The 20398-nt window shown below is 34.1% G+C and overlaps 1 protein-coding gene across 1 annotated transcript in view; it reads left to right on the forward strand.

The window, feature by feature from the left end:
* The first annotated feature begins 494 nt into the window (after positions 1 to 494).
* ZC3H12B (zinc finger CCCH-type containing 12B) overlaps positions 495 to 20398 on the forward strand; it is a 267790-nt gene continuing 247886 nt past the window's right edge. Inside the window, exon 1 of the mRNA XM_036892719.2 lies at positions 495 to 587. The gene's annotated coding sequence lies outside the window, so the exon portion shown is untranslated. The remainder of the gene's footprint in view (positions 588 to 20398) is intronic.

The raw sequence follows: 20398 nt of genomic DNA on the forward strand, positions 1-20398 counted from the left end.
AAAAAATCCTTTTCATTATTTTAAATTAAGGTTCCTTGTAAATATATCTGAAAGCTTTCTTTGGCTGATCTTCAAGCCAATGCCATGACATCTTCCCTTTGTGTACTTGGATTTGGGAGAGGGGACTTCTCTTACCTGATGCTTTGAGTTCACTGTGTCCCTCCTAACCTCTTCAAATTTCCTGGTAATATTTCAAAAATATGAAAATGTGCTCCTTTTTCTAGGAAACATTAACAAACCTTTCTTACATTATTAAAATGGAAAGTAGGGGAGACCTTATTTTATTTCCATCTTAATCTAACAGTCAAAATACCACAAAAGAACTGTATTGCTGACATCTGTTATACTTGCACCAGCTCAGTTTTAAATCTTTGCTACAGAAACAATGTTAACGTAAACCCAAGATACTTAGTAACAACTATATAAATTGACTTAGTGATTTGTGTCACTTAGTAATCTGAAGGAAAGTAATTGAATAATTATCTCTCCCACATAGCATTCTGCAGGAATCATATGAGCCAATAGTAAACTTTGATAATCAGTCCATCTGGATGTGATCGCTTACTCAAGTGTCTGCAATAAGCAGGGTAAGTTTCATCTCATTGCATGTATGTGGTTTTAGAGTGGTTTCACTTAGTATCAAATATAAATAAATGTACTTGCCCTTCTCATTTCCCCATGATACCATATACCACATGGATACATTTTAGCCTATTATTGGCTAACTCACAGTCCTGGGAAAGTTTTTCCTAACAAAAGTAATCCTAAACTTTGCAAAAAATATTGCTGAGGCTTTTGTTCCCTCATTCTTGTAAAGATTTTTAGTATCACTGTGTTTTCCTCTTGACTGCTTAAACTTAAGTTTATTTCACTCTCTTTGTCTAAACAAAAAGGCTGTGTAGTGGACACTATTCTTAGCCTGGATCTTTAGATTAATAATCAGTCTTTTCCACTTTATAAGATTCTTAATTATTCTTTATTTTGTCAAATCAGTATTTAAAGGATGGAATAATCAGAAATAACAGCCACTTATACTTTTCTTCTTTATATTTTAAGGTGTTACCTTTATTTTTTTGTCTTATGTACAACTTGGATGCTACTAAATTTCTTTACAACACAGTAAAGGTGGATGATAATGTTTAAATATTTTTATTGAAATATATTTGACATGTAACATGCAAATTTAAGGTATACATGTTTATTTCATGTATTTTAATATTTTAATGATTGACATTGTAGTGATAATTACTACACCTATAACATTACATACTTATCCTTTCTTTTTAGTGGTTGGAATCAATAAGTTCTAGTTTCTTAAAATGTTTGATGATTACAACAAAGTATTGTCTATACTCAATATATTGTACATAAGGTCTCTAGGGCTTATTTAGTATGTGTTGCAATTTTTTTACCCTTAAACAACACTTGTGTTATTCCCCATATTCTGAGAACCACCATTTTATTTTCTGGTTTTAAGTTTCTTTTTTTAGATTCTACATATAAAATGATGTCATACAGTACTTTTCTTTGATTTATCTTATTTGGCCTAATATGCTCAAGGTCCATTCATGTTGTCACAGATGGCACGATATTTTTTCTCATAGCTCAATAATATTCCATTGTGTGTGTGTCTACACACACACACACACATTTTCTTCATTTATTCATTGGTGGGCATTTAGATTGTTTCCACATCTCAACTATTGTGAATAATACTACAACAAACACAAGACTGCATGTACATCTTCAATGTCGTGATTTCATTCCCTATGGGTATATATGCAAAAGTGCAGTTCTTGGATAATATGGTATGTCTATTTTTAATTTCTTGAAGAACCTCTATATTGTTTTCCATAATGCTTGAATCAATTTACATTCCCACCAGTATGTACAAGAATTATATTTTTCCCACACTCTCAACAGCACTTATTATCTCTTGTGCTCCAAACGATAGCCATTTTAATAAGTGTGAGGTAATATCTCATTGTGGTTTGATTTTTACTTCTAACTCACTCCAACCCTAAATGAATGAAATAATTCTATCTTTACTCTCATTCCATAAATCTACCTAATGTCAATAACTACACTGCAGAACCCTGTGATCATTAGTGTATAGAATAAACACTTGTCTGTCTCTGCAGAGGACAATGATTAACTATTGAAATGGGAAAATAACTTAATTTTCACCTACCATAGGTCTCAGGAAAATCAGGCAACTCAGCTACTAACAAAGTCAGTTGGAAGAAGCAGAGGAGTAATACCATTTTATTTAAATTTTTATCTCTTGCATTATATAAATGGATGACTTTCTTACTTGACAGGCATTAATCCAAGTAATTTGACATTAGCCTTATAAAAACAAAATAGGAAAAAAATACTGCTACCAATACTGGAGTGTTTCTTCTACTTTTATTCATGGAAGCCAAATATTGAAAAATGTGACTTCATGAATTAAATCTTTTTTACTTCTGATTTAGTCTTCAAACAATGAGATTGTATTTAATTTACTATAATAATGATAATGATCAACATTTATATAGTTCTTACTATGGACCAGGCACTGTTCTAAGAACTTTACACATATTAACTAATTTAATCCCTATGTTCGTACTCTTATTATCCCCTTTTTATACATGAAAGACCAAAGCACAGAAAACTTAAGGGACTTCTTTAAGATCATAGAGCAAGAAAGTAGTAGACCTGAGTAATGGATTCAGCCAGGCTTCTTCTGCAATCATAGTTTGCCAATTCTCCATTTAGCTTCCCAATTTAATACTAGCCACTTTTTTAACTGGCCATTGATATAGCTTTAATTAGATTTAATACTAATCTTTGTTATTTTTTTCTCATTATTGTATAAAGATTTTTATATGTAGCAAAAGGAGCAGCAATAAATTAGTAAATTGATTAGGAAATTAGAATTTTTAAGGCAAGAAACTAAAGAATTTATTATAGCCAATTTGTCCCCTACATAAAAGTAAAATTATTTTCTTCTTTTTAAAATATATAGTAGATGTCTTTTATCTTTCCATGGAGGCCAGCATGGTATAACACAAAGAACATGAAATTAAGAGACTGGGTTGAATTCATAACTGCTAATTATTAACTGTTTAACCTTGAGCAAGTTAGATTACCTGAGCCTTGGATTTCACATCTATAATATTAAGAAAATAGCATGGGTCCAGAAAGCTAGCTACTTTTCAGCACATGAGCCTGAGTTGTCTCTCTCTCTCTGACACATGGCCATTACCTCACATTGATAGCATCCTTGGAGTAATCAAGGGGCATGGCCCTGGCAGACCATTGCTCAATTAGGTTGTGCATGCTCAAATAGAAGAAGAGTAAAGAAATAGTGGATACCACTGGAAAGTTGACAGGAGAGCTGAATAGGACTTACTTGGAGGATACACACTCAAAATTTCCTTGTCTGAAAGGTCTCTAAATTGACTTCATATTTCTTCATGACCCTGACCTTCAAGATTCATATGTGGGATACAACTGAAGAACCAGGGGAACATGGCAAAACAGAAGAATAGTGAGCCCACCTTTTCCCATGGACACACTGAGTCAAAACTACATATAATGCAACTCACTCTGAAAACAACTTGAAGACTAGAAGAATAGACCTTCCACAGTAAAGAAAATAAAGAAGCCACAACAAAAAGAGTAGGATGGCAGAAGTACGATTGGAAACCAAACTCCCAGCGCAGTGACCACAGATGGGAGGAATACCATAGGCATGAAGGTCATCCCTGAGGAACAAGGGGATAAAGCCCTGAGGACTTGCAGTAGGACGATGAGCACCCACAGAGTCTGGCATTGAAAATAAGTGGGACTTAACTCTGGGAGCCTTGAAAATCAGTGGGAATTCACCTTGGGAAAGCTGGAGGGCCATAGGAAACCAAGACTCCACTCTTAAAAGGGCTAGTGTGCTATATCACAAAGTCTCAGACCCAATATAGTTAGAAAAATAGTTGAAAAGGCAGTAGTTTGAATAAGACCTGGGCTATACATGAAGGAAATTTATTGACTAATTTTAAGGCATGTGCTAGAGGGGCAGGGATCTGTATGTAGGAGTTTTCACTGGAATAGGAGTGCTTGAGGGTGCCATTTTTTCTTAACTTCCTTCAGCCTAGCTGGCCAGACACTTGTGGAAACCAGTTCTGATATTTTCCATCTACCATGCTAGCACCATTCACCCTACCCACGTGACCCCCTGCTGAACTGTACCACCCAACTCACCAGCCCAGGCAGGTGCCCATCCAAAGTGGCCTGCCCTGCAATATGCATCAGATAATCTCAGTAGGTCCCAGTGTTCCCTAATAGTGACTTTAACTGTAGCACACCTCATAGACAGACACAGCTAGGATCACTCCTTTAAAACAATTTGGGGTAGAGTGCCAGCCCTACCCACCAATACACCTGCAGGGGATACAGCTATGCCTTCCAGCCAGCAGAGCCAGGAGCTAATTCCACCCACAGCACATACTCAACAGTTGTGCCAGGCCTCAGTCAACCATGTCAGGGAATGGCCACACCCACATGCATGCCCATGGTAGTCTCAGCCAGATGTTCTGGAGACTGACTCCAACTATAAAGGCACATGAAGTACACACAGAAGATGCCCAAAGTACCTTGTTCTAGTGACCAGGGGGATAGCACTATTGGCTTTGCAGGACACCTTAACACAAGGCAACTGTTTTCAATACATCAAAACACATCTGACCTACATAATACATAGAAATATCACATAGATTTAAAAAAATGAGACTAGGAATATGTTCCAAACAAAAGATAAAACTTTAGAAAACAACTAAACAAAATTGTGGTAACCAAAGTTTTCAAAGTAATGGTCACAAATATTCTTATCAGATTGAGAGAAGAGTGGGTGACCTCAGTAACAGTTTCAACAGAGATAAAGTAATAATGAAAAAGAACCAGTTGGAGGTGAAGAATATAATAGCTGATTAAAAAACACTACGGAGAATCAACAGCAGATTACAAGGTGCAGAAGAACATATAAGGGATCTAGAAGTCAGGGCAAAAGAAAGCACCCAAGTTGAGCAAAAAGAAAAATATTTTTAAAAGGATACATTAAGGGACATAGAACAATATTAAGCATGCTAACATTCAAAGATTCTGGGGGTCTCAGAAGAAGAGACATAAAGCGGCAGAAAATGTATTTTAAGAACTAATAGCTGTAAACTTTCCTAACCAGGGAAAGGAAACAGACATCCAGGTCCAGGAAGCACAGAGAGCCCTACACAAGTTGAACCAAAGAAAGTCCCCATTAAGACACATAATAATTAAAATGTCAAATATTAAAGAGAGAAACAAAAGCAGCAAGAGAAAAGCAAGCAGTTACATACAAGGGAAACCCCACAAAGCTATCAGCTGATTTTTTCAGCACAAACATTTCAGGCCAGAAGCGTGATATATTCAAAGTGCTCAAAGGAAAAATCCTACAACAGAATACCCTACCCAGAAAGATAATAATTCAGAATTGAAGGAGAGATAAATACTCTCCCAGACAAACAAAACTTAAAGGAGTTCATCACCACTAAATTGGCTTTGCAAGAAATATTAAAGGAACTTCATTAAGCAGAAGAGAAAGTCATAACTTAAAGTAAAAAAATTATGAAAAGAACAAATTTCACTTGCAAAAAGCAAACAAAATAAAAGTACAAGAATAATCATTTATAAAGCTAATATAAAAGTTAAAAGATGAAAGTAATAAAATCATATTTGCAAAAATTAGTTAAGGAATACAATTTTAAAATGTAAAATATGACATAATATTCATAAAACATGGAGGGAATAGGTAAAAAAAAGAGTGCTTTTAGAATGTGTTCCAAATTAAGTACCATGAAATTAATATAGACTTCTGCATACATATAATGTTATATATCAGCTTCATAGTAAACACAAACCAAATACTATATAATAGATATAAAACATTAAGGAAAAAAGAATCCAAGACACTAAAGAAAGTCACCAATAACAAGGGATGAGAACAAGAGAAGAATATAAAAGAGAACTACAAAACAACCAGAAAACAATTTTTAAAAATGGCAATAATAACATATCAATAATTATTTTATATTAAATGGACTAAAGCTCCAATCAAAAGACATAGACTGACTGAATGGATAAAAAACAAGACCCATCTATGTTCTACCTACAAAAGACTCACTTCAGACCTAAAGAAATGTACAGACTGAAAGTGAAGGGATGGAAGGGAATATTTCTTTGAAATGGAAGTGAAAAATAAGCTAGGGTAGCAATGCTGATACTAAAAAATATTGCCTTTGAAACAAATACTGCAACAACAAAGGACAAAATAATAAGGGGATGCATCCAAAAAGAGAATATGGCAACTTCAAATATCTATGCACTCAACATAGGAGCACTTAAATACACAGGACAAATACAGGCCTAAAAAGAGAAATTGACAGTAATAAGATAATAGTAGGGGGCTTTAATACTCTACTGACATCAGTGGATAGATGACTGCCATAAAACCAATAAAGAAACACTGGCTTTTAACAATACATTATACCACATGGACTTAACAGATATATACAGTATCTTTACCAACAGAATATTCCATCCAAAATCAACAAATGCACATTCTTTTCAAGTGCACATGAAACATCCAGGATAGATCACATGTTAAGCCACAAGACAAGTCTCAATAAATTTAATATTAAAACCATATAATTTTTTTCTGATGACAGCAATATAAAACTAGAAATCAATTGCAAGAGAAAAGCTAGAAAAAACACAAGCATGTGGAAGCTGAACATGCTACTAAGCAACCACTGAATCAAAGAAATCAAAGAGGAAATAAAAAAATACCTGGAGAAAATAAAAATGGAAACATAACAGTTCAATATCTTTGGGACACAGCAAAAGTAGTTCTAAGAGGAAAGTTTATAGCAATATAGGCCTATTTCATGAAATAATAAAAAAAATCTCAAATAAATCTCACACTACAGCTAAAGGAACTGGAAAAGAACAAAACCCAAAGTTAGTAGAAGAAAAGAAATAATAAGAGCAAAACTAAATGAAACAGAGACAAGGAAAACAAGAGAAACTGAGGACATTCTTTGAAAAAATAAACAAAACTGATATGTTTTTAGCCATACTCATGAAGAAAATGAGAAAGAACTCAAAATCAGAAATGAAAAAGATGTTACAACTGACAACACAGAAATACAAAAGGTTATGACACTACTTAGAAAATTGTATGCCAACAAACTGAGCAACCTTGAAGAAATATATAAATTTACATGACACTATATATAGAAAGACCTAAAAAATATTAGAATAATGAATTCAATAAAATTACAGGATATAAAATTAATATACAGAAATCTGTTATGTTTCTACACCCTAATAATAAATAGAAAAAAATTAAAAAATCACAATTGTATCAAAAAGAACAAAATACCTTGAAATAAATCTAATCAAAGTGGGGAATGACCTGTACTCTGAAAACTATAATAAATTGATGAAAGAAATTAAAGATGATGCAAATAAATGGAAAAATATACCATGCTCATGGATTGGAAGAACTAATATTTTTAAACTGTTCATACTACCTAAAGCAATAAAAAATTCACTGTAATCCCTATCAATTAACTGACTTTTGTCACAGAACAGGAATAATCCTAAAATTTCTATAGAGTCACAGAAGACCTGGAGTAGCCAAAGCAGTCTTGAGAAAGAAGACAAAGGTGATGGTATCACACTCCCTGATTTCAAACTATAGTAATAAAAAATGTATGGTACTGGCAGAAAAAATATACACACAGATCAATGAAACAGAATATAGAGCTCTGAAAGAACCCCACTGTTATATGGTCAATTAATATATGACAAAGGAAGCAATAATATACAATGGGGAAAAGACTATTCAATAAATGGTGTTGGGAAAACTGGATAGCTACATACAGAAGAGTGAAACTGGATTACTCTCTTAAGCTGTACAGAAAAATAAACTCAAAATAGTTTAAAGCCCTAACTGTAAGGCCTATAACCATCAAAATACTGAAAGAAAACACGGGCAGTAACGTCTTAGACATAAGCCTTAGCAATATTTTCTAAGATCTGTCTCATCAGGTAAGGGAAAATAAACAATTGGGACTATATCAAACTAAAAAGCTTTCCTACATCCGAAGAACTTACCAACAAATGAAAAGATAAACCACTAAATGGGAGAAGATATCTGCAAATGATATATCTGATTAGGGGTTAATATGCAAAATATATAAAGAACTCATACAACTCAATATTTAAAAATCTGATTAAAAAATGGCAGAGGAACTGAGTAGGCATTTTTCCAAAGACGACCTACAATTGCACAACATATACTTGAAAAGATGCTCAACATCACTAATCATCAGAGAAATGCACTAAAAAGCACAGTGGGATTTCACCTCTCAACAGTTGTAATGGCTAGTATCAAAAAGAAAAGAAACAACATGTGTTGGCAAGGATATGGAAAAAAGGGAACACTCATGCACTGTTGATTGGGATATAATCGTGTGCAGTCACTATGGAAAACAGTATGCAGGTTCATCTAGAAACCTAACAATGGAAATTCCATATAATCTAGTAATTACCCTTCTGGATATTTACCTGAAGGAAATGAAAACATTAATTTTAAAAGATATATGCACCCCTATATTTACTGCAGCATTATTTACAATAGCCAAGATGTGGAAGCTAATGTCCATTAGTAGATAAACAGATAAAGATGTATTTTACATGTACACACACACACACACACAATGGAATATTGTTCATCCATAAAAATAAATCAAATCTTGCCACTTGTGACATCAGAGGGTAATATGTTAAGTGAAATAAGTCATAAAAAAAGAAATATCATGTATGATCTCACTTATATATGGAAGTAAAAAGCAACAAATGAACAAAGAAATATAAAAAACAGAAATAGACTCATAAATATAGAGAACTTGTAGTTGTCAGAGGGGAGGAGATGTGGGGGGATGGGTGAAATAAGCACAGGAGATAAAGAAGTATAAACACAGTTATAAAATAAATGTCACAGGAATGAAAAGTACAGCATAGGAAAAATATTCAATAATATTTTAATGACTTTGTATGGTGTTTAAGGAAACTACACAGCATGGTGAGAATTTTGTAATGTATATAATTGTCAAATCACTATGTTGTACACCTGAAACTAATATAATACTGTATGTCAACTTCAATTAAAATAAAAGTGGGGTGGACTTGGTGAAGGGGGGAGCCTAGTAAACATAATGTTCTTCATGCAGTTGTAGATTAATGACACCAAAATAAAAAAATTAATTAAAAAAGAAATTTTAAAAAGAAAATAGTATGTAGTTCACAATTATTGTAGGTAATGATGTAAGTAAATGAGAATCCTTACGATAATGTTTGTTATGTAATAAACATTCAATGAATATTAAGCTTTCTCCCTCTACTTTCATTTTCCTTTATAAAAACGATTTCAAACACTTTATGCATATAAATTAAAATCCATGAACCATATTAGAAAATCAGAACCAGTAAAGTAAAGGAAGTTTGGAATGCAAACTATAATGATTAACATTATTGCTGAGACTGAACATCAAATGTATCCTTGAGCTTCTTAGCAACCAAAGCAAAAAGGGGCACATAATAACACAGCTCTCACTATCGAAGAGAACTGAGGTAACCAACATTTCTCTAGCAGTAAATCTGAAAGTAAAAATTTTATTTGGGACTTTATACAAATATTAAACAAGATAATTGCTAATATCTTTAACCTTTTCACAGAAAATGACAATTTATATATCTAATCACTACAGATAGCTATTTCTAGGAATGGACTTTCATAGTGTTATTCAGGCATTATATTAAAATACATCTTGCAGAGATGATTCTACAAGATGGTAGGTCCAAGTATGTAGACTTTCAGTGGTCTCACTTAATCTAAAGCAATGTTACCCAAATATGGTATACATACATACCACCCAAGATTATTTGAGGTGGGTAAATTTTATTTTAATGGTTATGTGTTTAATATTTATTAGGAAAAATCATCTACCCATCACATCAAACCCAAAATTTCATTAATGTGTTGCTCTAGAGTATGCTAAATGAAAATGCAAGTCAATTTAAAGAAGAGTAAATTATAAGAGTTAGTACCCAGATATGTCAAAACTTGTGATAATGGCCTGAAATAACTGAGTTGTCAGAATCATTCATCCAAAGGAAAAAAATTGTCCCAAAATGCAGATTCTTCAAATGTATATTAGGTTTGATTCCTGAAAGATAATTTATCATAGCACACCTTTTTTCTCTCTCTTTCAGGTATTTGAAGAGTTCATGTAGCTTTAGTAGATTTTATGTGATTTTTTCTACTACCATCCTCTTCTATTATAGGTTCTTTTTATAGGTCTTTTAAAGTCATATTAATTCTTCAGTTGCAAATGGACTTATTTAAAAAGAAGAGTCATTCCATTATCTCTTTGCCAAATAAAACCTAATATATAATACTTATACTTAATTGACAGGATACTTAATTGTTCAGAAACACATGCTCTCTGTCTTCTGATTTACTCATTTGGCCACATGTACCTGGAGTTAGCTTATGTATGATTTTAAGACTAGTTTAAGAGAATAAGCTGAGAGAAAAGTTCTCAAGAGCAGCCCTCTGAAAGGAGCGTATTATTGTTTTCTGAGATCTTGTTCCCTTATAAATAAGCACCCTCTGGCAGCAGCAGCTTCTAACAAACTTAATTCTGACTTCAGTGATTATTTTCTGAGTCTTCAGTGGTTGAAATTTGATCATTTTGGCAAATTTGAGCACTGTTTGGGTCACCTTCTTGATGGTTTACTAGTGATGGGGATAAAAAATCATAACCATCTGCCTGCTATAAAAATGAATTCCTACTACCATGACAGATGAAAATGAAAGAAGGGGACCACATGCTAATTTTTGTGTATATTATTTTATCTAATCCTCATTAAAAAAAAACATTGTAAGGTAAATGTTGATTATCTTTTTTAGAGTTGAAGACACAGACTCCAAGAAGTGAAATTACTTGTCCAAGGTCATAATGTAAATAGGATTATTTTATCCCTCATTAAGATGTCTATTATATTAATTAATTTTCATGCATTATTTTCATTAAATCAGAAAATATGTATTAAATGTCTACTGTGTGCTGGAGAGCATAGTAAATAATTACTAAATATCTACTGTGTTCTAGATACTGTATATATATGGTATATATAACATATATATATTAAATATATTATATATACTTACTACATATATGTAAGTGAAGGAATAAGGAATACAGTTAAGACATGGTCCACAAACTTAAGTATTGCATAGCAGTAAAAAGTACCATTTTGTAAGTCATATAAACCTGAGCTCATGTCCCAGCTCTTATTAATGTATGACTTTTGGCAAGTTAACTTTACAAAACTTTCACTCTCTCACTTTTAAAATGAGGATAATCTTTCTCATTAAGCTTTTGTGAGATTAAAAATAAATGAAATAATATGTATATGACTTTTGCATAGTGGTTGGCAGATAATATCACTTGGTAAATGGAGTTATTAGCTATTATCATTGAGCAATTCACAAACAAATACAACAGACACATGTAATTACAATACGTTGTGATTAGGACTTTGAGATATTTTTAAACACTTTTGTAATCATAAAAGAGGGATGGTTATTTGTGCCTAGTAAGGATAATGAAAGTGTCATAGAGAAAGCACATGTTATCTGGGACTTACAGGATTCAGTTGGCAGACAAAAGGCAATCTACGTACAGCAAACAGCATGAGAAAAAGTATTAAACTCTAAAAATTCATGGCTGAACCAGGGCTACCTAGAGAAATGCATCAGAAAACTGGATGCTTCTGTAAGGTCAAAGGATAATTGTAATGAGAGAATTTGAGGTATAGATGGTTATGGTCTAAAAGTAGAATAATATTGATATCAGAAAATTAATATATTTAATGATAGCAAGTTCTCATATAAAATAAGTGGGTGCTTGAAATGTAATGGAAATGAAGACAAGTGTATACAGCTCATTCATAATCAATTTTCAAGTTAAAAATTTATTTTGGTAATATTGAATTTGACATTTCTTCAAATTTCTACATATAATTATGCATAGAATTTTATATTTCTTTAATTTTCTGTCCATAAATTTGACCTATGCAGAATTTATCCATATTTCATTTCATTACAAAATGGGAGATGGGAAACTTGAATATCAGAAAAAGTTTAATTTAAATCAGTAGTATTTATTGAACATTTTAATTTATTGAGTAACTTTATATTCACTGTCATTTGTTCCTACAAACTGGTTTTTTTAAAAGGGAAGGATTTATTACTATTATTTGACAGATGAGGAAACTTAAACCTAGATGATTTGCTTTAGGTCATGCGGGTACATGCAAGGCTTATGCCCACATTTTCTGAATCAAAATTCCTGTGCACCTTCCACTGCAGAGGTACTGATTTTGGGAATAGATCTCAAGCTGGAACAATTGTTGTATATAAACAATGCTCCTACTCATACATATTGGTCAAGAATGCCCACAAATAAAATCAAAGAAGGTACAAACCATCTAGTGTATGGATGAGAAATTGAGGGTAGGGAGAAGTGATTTGCATACAGCTGTTTAAAGAAACTGAAAACACTAGCTGGCTACTAAGCTAACAAAACAGTTTTCACAAGACACATGAAAAAGAATACAGCTTTACAAAATTAGTTTAGAAAATGTACTAAGAAGCACACAATAACAATCCACAATAAGCAGCTACAGAAAACCCCAAAGAAGGGAGACAATCTGATTTCCAGAGAGCAAAACTATAATATTCAAAATTTTCAGGTTTCAACCCAAAATTAAAAGATGCAAGGGAACAAGAAAGTATGGTCCATACAAAGGAAAAAAATAAATCCAGGCATAGGGAATATAATCAATCATTCTGTAACATCTTTCTATGTACACAAATAGCTAACTACACCAAGTTGGGATGAGGATCTGATAATGACTGTTGAATCACTATGTAGTATACTTGAAACCAACACAACATTGTATATCAACTATGCTTCAATAAAAATGGAATTGTTTAATAAGTAAATATGTATTTTGAACATTTGAACAGGAGAAAGAGAAACTTCCAAAGGAAGCCTAGGTATTCCACTTAATATATAAAGATTTTAACATAAACTATGTTAAATATGCCATTAAAAAAAGCTAAAGGAATACATGAGCATAATGTCTCACCAAATTGAACTATCAATAACAGAAAGTATAAAAATAAACAAATAGACATTTGGGGGATTAAAAGCAGGCAGAAGAAAGAATCTATAAATTTGAACATAGGCCAATTGTGATTATCCAGACTGAGGAGCAGAAAGGAAAAAGGAATGAGAAAAGTGAATAAATCCAAAAAGAACTGTGGGACACCAGAAAGTATACTAATATACATATAATTGGTTTTCCAGAGAGGGAAGAAAGGAGGGGTCTAGAAAGTTTATTTAAATAAATAATGGCCAAAAATCTCTAAAATTTATTTAAAGACATGAATCTACACATCAAGGAAGTTCAACAAAATACAAGCAGGATAAATTCAGAGATCCATATAAGAAACATGATAATCAAAATATTAAAAGTCAAGGAGAAAGAATCTTGAAAGTAGCAAAAGAAAAATAACTCATTCTAACAAAATATCCTCAATAAGAGCCAAATTATCTTCAAATATGATGGAAATCAGAAAGAATTTGGATAACATATCTTTAGTGCTGATAGCAAAAAGCACGTGAACTAGAATTCTGTATCTGGCAAAACTCTATTTCAAAAAAAGAATTTAAAACAATTATCAGATACAATGACACTTCTATTAGAATGGCCAAAACCCAGAACACTGACAACCTAAAATCTGAGCAAGGATGTGGGGCAAAAAGAACTCTTAAACATTGTTGATGAGAATGAAAAATGGTACAGCCAATTTGGAAGAGAGTTTTGCATCTTCTTACAAAACTACCTATATTCTTGCCATACAAACCAGCAGTAATGATCCATGATATTTATCCAAAGGAGCTGAAAATTTATTTCCACACAAAAACCTGTATATGGCTTTTTTTTTTTTTTTGTCTTGGAAGATACAGTTAATATTTTATTAAAAAAAGATGCTATGTTAACATGCAATGAGGTTTTTATTGTTACTTTAAAAGGAATTAATATTTTTAAAATTTCTCATTTAACATTTTGATTAGATAGTAAGCATTAAAAGCGACAACCTTCAAAAACAAGCTCTTTGGGATCCTCAATAGTTTTTTTTTTTTTTTTAGATAATTATTTTTTATTGAAGGGTAGTTGACACACAGTATTACATTACATTAGTTTCAGGTGTACAACACAGTGATTCAACATTTATATACATGATAATTCTAGGTACCAGCTATCACCATACCAAGTTGTTACAATATTTTGACTATATTCCTTATGCTATACATTACATCCCGGTTACTTATTTATTTTACAATTGGAAGTGTGTACTTTTTTTTGGTTGTTGTTGTTAGGGCATCTCTCATATTTATTGATCAAATGGTTGTTAACAACAATAAAATTCTGTATAGGGGAGTCAATGCTCAATGCACAATCATTAATCCACCCCAAGCCTAATTTTCGTCAGTCTCCAATCTTCTGAAGCATAACGAACAAGTTCTTACATGGAGAACAAATTCTTACATAGTGAATAAGTTACATGGTGAACAGTACAAGGGCAGTCATCACAGAAACTTTTGGTTTTGCTCATGCATTATGAACTATAAACAGTCAGTTCAAATATGAATACACATTTGATTTTTATACTTGATTTATATGTGGATACCACATTTCTCTCTTTATTATTTTTAATAAAATGCTGAAGTGGTAGGTAGATACAACATAAAGGTAGAAAACATAGTTTAGTGTTGTAAGAGAGCAAATGTAGATGATCAGGTGTGTGCCTGTAGACTATGTGTTAATCCAAGCTAGACAAGGGCAATAAAACATCCACGTATGCAGAAGATTTCTCTCAGAACATGGGGGGTGAGGTTCTAAGCCTCACCTCTGTTGATCCCCAATTTCTCACCTGATGACCCCCCTGCGACTGTGCCTGTCTTAGGTTGTTCCTCCCTTGAGGAATCTTACCCGTCTCTGGCTAACCAGTCATCTTCCGGGGCCATACAGGGAAATGTTAAGTTGGTAAGTGAGAGAGAAGCCTTATTGTTTGAAATGGTTAGCTTTTTATTTCTTTGCATATTTATGCCCTGTGGCTTCTATGCCCAGCATTTGTCTTGAGGTATCTTTACCACTTGGAGGAGTTATGATACTCGGTAAATTTGATATGAGGCACGAATTCTATTTAAGAATTCGTTGTAATTAGGAAGGAAGAAGAAAAGCTATAGAAGTAGCAGGCGGGAGAAAACATGGGAAGATTGATTATTTCTTTGACATATCTTCTTGTAGAGTAACTTCAGCATGTATAGCTTTTAAGCTACTACTTAAATTGCGCACACACATTAACATAATAGGAGTATAGTTACATAACCAAAGCATACCTGTAATTACCAGCCATCTCCAGTGAAACCAAGAAAACCAGTTAGGCACCCTAGGCATTTGTGAAAACTTATCAATGATATGATGGTTATTATCTAACTGAATTTGAATAGTTTGAGAAAAATCAGACAAATTAAAACAACCCATTCCTGGGGAATGTTCACATCCCATATGTTCTTTTAACAGTAAATAGTCTGTAGTTGTAAGATTTTGGAGCGCTACAATTTGCACTTCTCCTAATTCTTGGTTGAGTTCCAACAGTATAGATCCAGTCAAATTTGTTGTTTTACTGTATGCACAGGCCAGCTTAGATATCTCCTTCATTCCCATGGCAAGTCCAGGATCTGGTGGGATGAGTGCATCTACAGCTGTAGCAGTGCGTGGATCTTTGTTGGGGTTTTTTGATGATCATCTTCTGGCATGAGTCTTCCCGAGAGTGCTGATGTTGGAAGTTCTCTTTCATATCGTATCTTAGTTCATTTTCGGGGTAGCCAAATTAGGCTTTGATCCTCTGTATAAACACAAACAGACCCTTTGCCTACACTTTTATATGTCCTTTATATCATTGTGTAGAACTCATTAGAGGTCACCACATAGGAACTGCATTTTTTTTTAAATCATTAATCTACACTTACATGACGAATACTTTGTTTACTAGGCTCTCCCCTATACCAGGTCCCCCCTATATACTCCTTTACAGTCACTGTCCGTCAGCGTAGCAACCTGTTGTAGAATCACTACTTGTCTTCTCTGTGTTGTACAGCCCTCCCCTTTCTCCCACCCCGCTATGGATGCTAATCTTAATACCCCCCTACTTCTCTCCCCCTTATCCCTCCCTACCCACCCATCCTCCCCTGTCCCTTTCCCTTTGGTACCTGTTAGTCCATTCTTGAGTTCTGTGATTCTGCTGCTGTTTTGTTCCTTCAGTTTTTCCTTTGTTCTTATATTCCACAGATGAGTGAAATCATTTGGTATTTCTCTTTCTCTGCTTGGCTTGTTTCACTGAGCAAAATACCCTCCAGCTCCATCCATGTTGCTGCAAATGGTTGGATTTGCCCTTTTCTTATGGCTGAGTAGTATTCCATTGTGTATATGTACCACATCTTCTTTATCCATTCATCTATTGATGGACATTTAGGTTGCTTCCAATTCTTGGCTATTGTAAATAGTGCTGCGATAAACATAGGGGTGCACTGATCTTTCTCATACTTGATTGCTGCATTCTTAGGGTAAATTCCTAGGAGTGCAATTCCTGGGTAAAATGGTAAGTCTGTTTTGAGCATTTTGATGTACCTCCATACTGCTTTCCACAATGGTTGAACAAGTTTACATTCCCACCAGCAGTGTAGGAGGGTTCCCCTTTCTCCACAGCCTCGCCAACATTTGTTGTTGTTTGTCTTTTGGATGGCAGCCATCCTTACTGGTGTGAGGTGATACCTCATTGTAGTTTTAATTTGCATTTCTCTGATAATTAGCGATGTGGAGCATCTTTTCATGTGTCTGTTGGCCATCTGTATTTCTTTTTTGGAGAACCGTCTGTTCAGTTCCTTTGCCCATTTTTTAATTGGGTTATTTGTTTTTTGTTTGTTGAGGCGTGTGAGCTCTTTATATATTCTGGACGTCAAGCCTTTATCGGATGTGTCATTTTCAAAGATATTCTCCCATACTGTAGGGTTCCTTTTTGTTCTATTGATGGTGTCATTTGCTGTACAGAAGCTTTTCAGCTTAATATAGTCCCACTTGTTCATTTTTGCTGTTGTTTTCCTTGCCCGGGGAGATACGTTCAAGAAGAGGTCACTCATGTTTATGTCTAAGAGGTTTGTGCCTATGTTTTCTTCCAAGAGTTTAATGGTTTCATGACTTACATTCAGGTCTTTGATCCATTTTGAGTTTACTTTTGTATATGGGGTTAGACGATGGTCCAGTTTCATTCTCCTACATGTAGCTGTCCAGTTTTGCCAGCACCATCTGTTGAAGAGACTGTCATTTCGCCATTGTATGTCCATGGCTCCTTTATCAAATATTAATTGACCATATATGTCTGAGTTAATGTCTGGATTGTCTAGTCTGTTCCATTGGTCTGTGGCTCTGTTCTTGTGCCAGTACCAAATTGTCTTGATTACTATGGCTTTATAATAGAGCTTGAAGTTGGGGAGTGAGATCCCCCCTACTTTATTCTTCTTTCTCAGGATTGCTTTGGCTATCCGGGGTCTTTGGTGGTTCCATATGAATTTTTGAATTATTTGTTCCAATTCATTGAAGAATGTTGCTGGTAGTTTCATAGGGATTGCATCAAATCTGTATATTGCTTTGGGCAGGATGGCCATTTTGACGATATTAATTCTTCCTAGCCATGAGCATGGGATGCGTTTCCATCTGTTAGTGTCCCCTTTAATTTCTTTTAAGAGTGACTTGTAGTTTTCAGAATATAAGTCTTTCACTTCTTTGGTTAGGTTTATTCCTAGGTATTTTATTTTTTTTGATGCAATTGTGAATGGAGTTGTTTTCCTGATTTCTCTTTCTGTTGGTTCATTGTTGGTATATAGGAAAGCCACAGATTTCTGTGTGTTGATTTTGTATCCTGCAACTTTGCTGTATTCCGATATCAGTTCTAGTAGTTCTGGGGTGGAGTCTTTAGGGTTTTTTATGTACAGTATCATGTCATCTGCAAATAGTGACAGTTTGACTTCTTCTTTGCCAATCTGGATTCCTTGTATTTTTTTGTTTTGTCTGATTGCCGTGGCTAGGACCTCTAGTACAATGTTAAATAACAGTGGGGAGAGTGGTCATCCCTGTCTAGTTCCCGATCTCAGCGGAAATGCTTTCAGCTTCTCGCTATTCAATATAATGTTGGCTGTGGGTTTTTCATAGATGGCCTTTATTATGTTGAGGTACTTGCCCTCTATTCCCATTTTGCTGAGAGTTTTTATCATGAATGGATGTTGAACTTTGTCAAATGCTTTTTCAGCATCTATGGAGATGATCATGTGGTTTTTGTCTTTCTTTTTGTTGATGTGGTGGATGATATAGATGGACTTTCGAATGTTGTGCCATCCTTGCATCCCTGGGATGAATCCCACTTGGTCATGGTGTACGATGGTTTTGATGTATTTTTGAATTCGGTTTGCTAAAATTTTGTTGAGTATTTTTGCGTCTACGTTCATCAGGGATATTGGTCTGTAGTTTTCTTTTTTGGTGGAGTCTTTGCCTGGTTTTGGTATTAGGGTGATGTTAGCTTCATAGAATGAGTTTGGGAGTATCCCCTCCTCTTCTATTTCTTGGAAAACTTTAAGGAGAATGGGTATTATGTCTTCCCTGTATGTCTGATAAAATTCCGAGGTAAATCCATCTGGCCTGGGGGTTTTGTTCTTTGGTAGTTTTTTGATTACCGCTTCAATTTCGTTGCTGGTAATTGGTCTGTTTAGATTTTCTGTTTCTTTTTGGGTCAGTCTTGGAAGGTTGTATTTTTCTAGGAAGTTGTCCATTTCTCCTAGGTTTCCCAGCTTGTTAGTCTCTAATAATTCTTTGTATTTCTGCGGGATCTGTTGTGATTTTTCCTTTCTCATTTCTGATACTGTTGATTTGTGTTGACTCTCTTTTCCTCTTATTAAGTCTGGCTAGAGGCTTATCTATTTTGTTTATTTTCTCGAAGAACCAGCTCTTGGTTTCATTGATTTTTGCTATTGTTTTATTCTTCTCAATTTTATTTATTTCTTCTCTGATCTTTATTATGTCCCTCCTTCTGCTGACCTTAGGCCTCATTTGTTCTTCTTTTTCCAATTATGATAGTTGTGACATTAGACCGTTCATTTGGGATTGCTCTTCCTTTTTTAAATATGCTTGGAGTGCTATATACTTTCCTCTTAAGACTGCTTTTGCTGCGTCCCACAGAAGTTGGGGCTTAGTGTTGTTGTTGTCATTTGTTTCCATATATTGCTGGATCTCCATTTTGATTTGGTCATTGATCCATTGATTATTTAGGAGCGTGTTGTTTAGCCTCCATGTGTTTGTGAGCCTTTTTGCTTTCTTTGAACAGTTTATTTCTAGTTTAATTCCTTTGTGGTCTGAAAAGTTGGTTGGTAGGATTTCAATCTTTTGGAATTTACTGAGGCTCTTTTTGTGTCCTAGTATGTGGTCTATTATGGAGAATGTTCCATGTGCACTTGAGAAGAACGTGTATCCTGTTGCTTTTGGATGTAGAGTTCTGTAGATGTCTATTAGGTCCATCTGTTCTAGTGTGTTGTTCAGTGCCTCTGTGTCCTTACTTATTTTCTGTCTGGTGGATCTGTCCTTTGGAGTGAGTGGTGTGTTGAAGTCTCCTAGAATGAATGCATTGCATTCTATTTCCCCCTTTAGTTCTGTTATTATTTGTTTCAGGTATGTTGGTGCTCCTGTATTGGGTGCATATATATTTATAATGGTTATATCCTCTTGATGGACTGAGCCGTTTATCATTATGTAATGTCCTTCTTTGTCTTTTGTTACTTTCTTTATTTGGAAGTCTGTTTTGTCTGATACCAGAATTGCAACACCTGCTTTCTTCTCTCTGTTGTTTGCTTGAAATATCTTTTTCCATCCCTTGACTTTAAGTCTGTGCGCGTCTTTTGGTTTGAGGTGAGTCTCTTGTAAGCAGCATATGGATGGATCTTGCTTTTTTATCCATTCTATTACTCTGTGTCTTTTGATTGGTGCATTCAGTCCATTTACATTTAGGGTGATTATTGAAAGGTATGAATTTATTGCCATTGCAGGCTTTAAGTTTGTGGTTACCAAAGGTTTAGGG

Source organism: Manis pentadactyla, chromosome X, assembly GCF_030020395.1.
Source record: "Manis pentadactyla isolate mManPen7 chromosome X, mManPen7.hap1, whole genome shotgun sequence".
In the NCBI taxonomy this organism is placed as follows: domain Eukaryota; kingdom Metazoa; phylum Chordata; class Mammalia; order Pholidota; family Manidae; genus Manis; species Manis pentadactyla.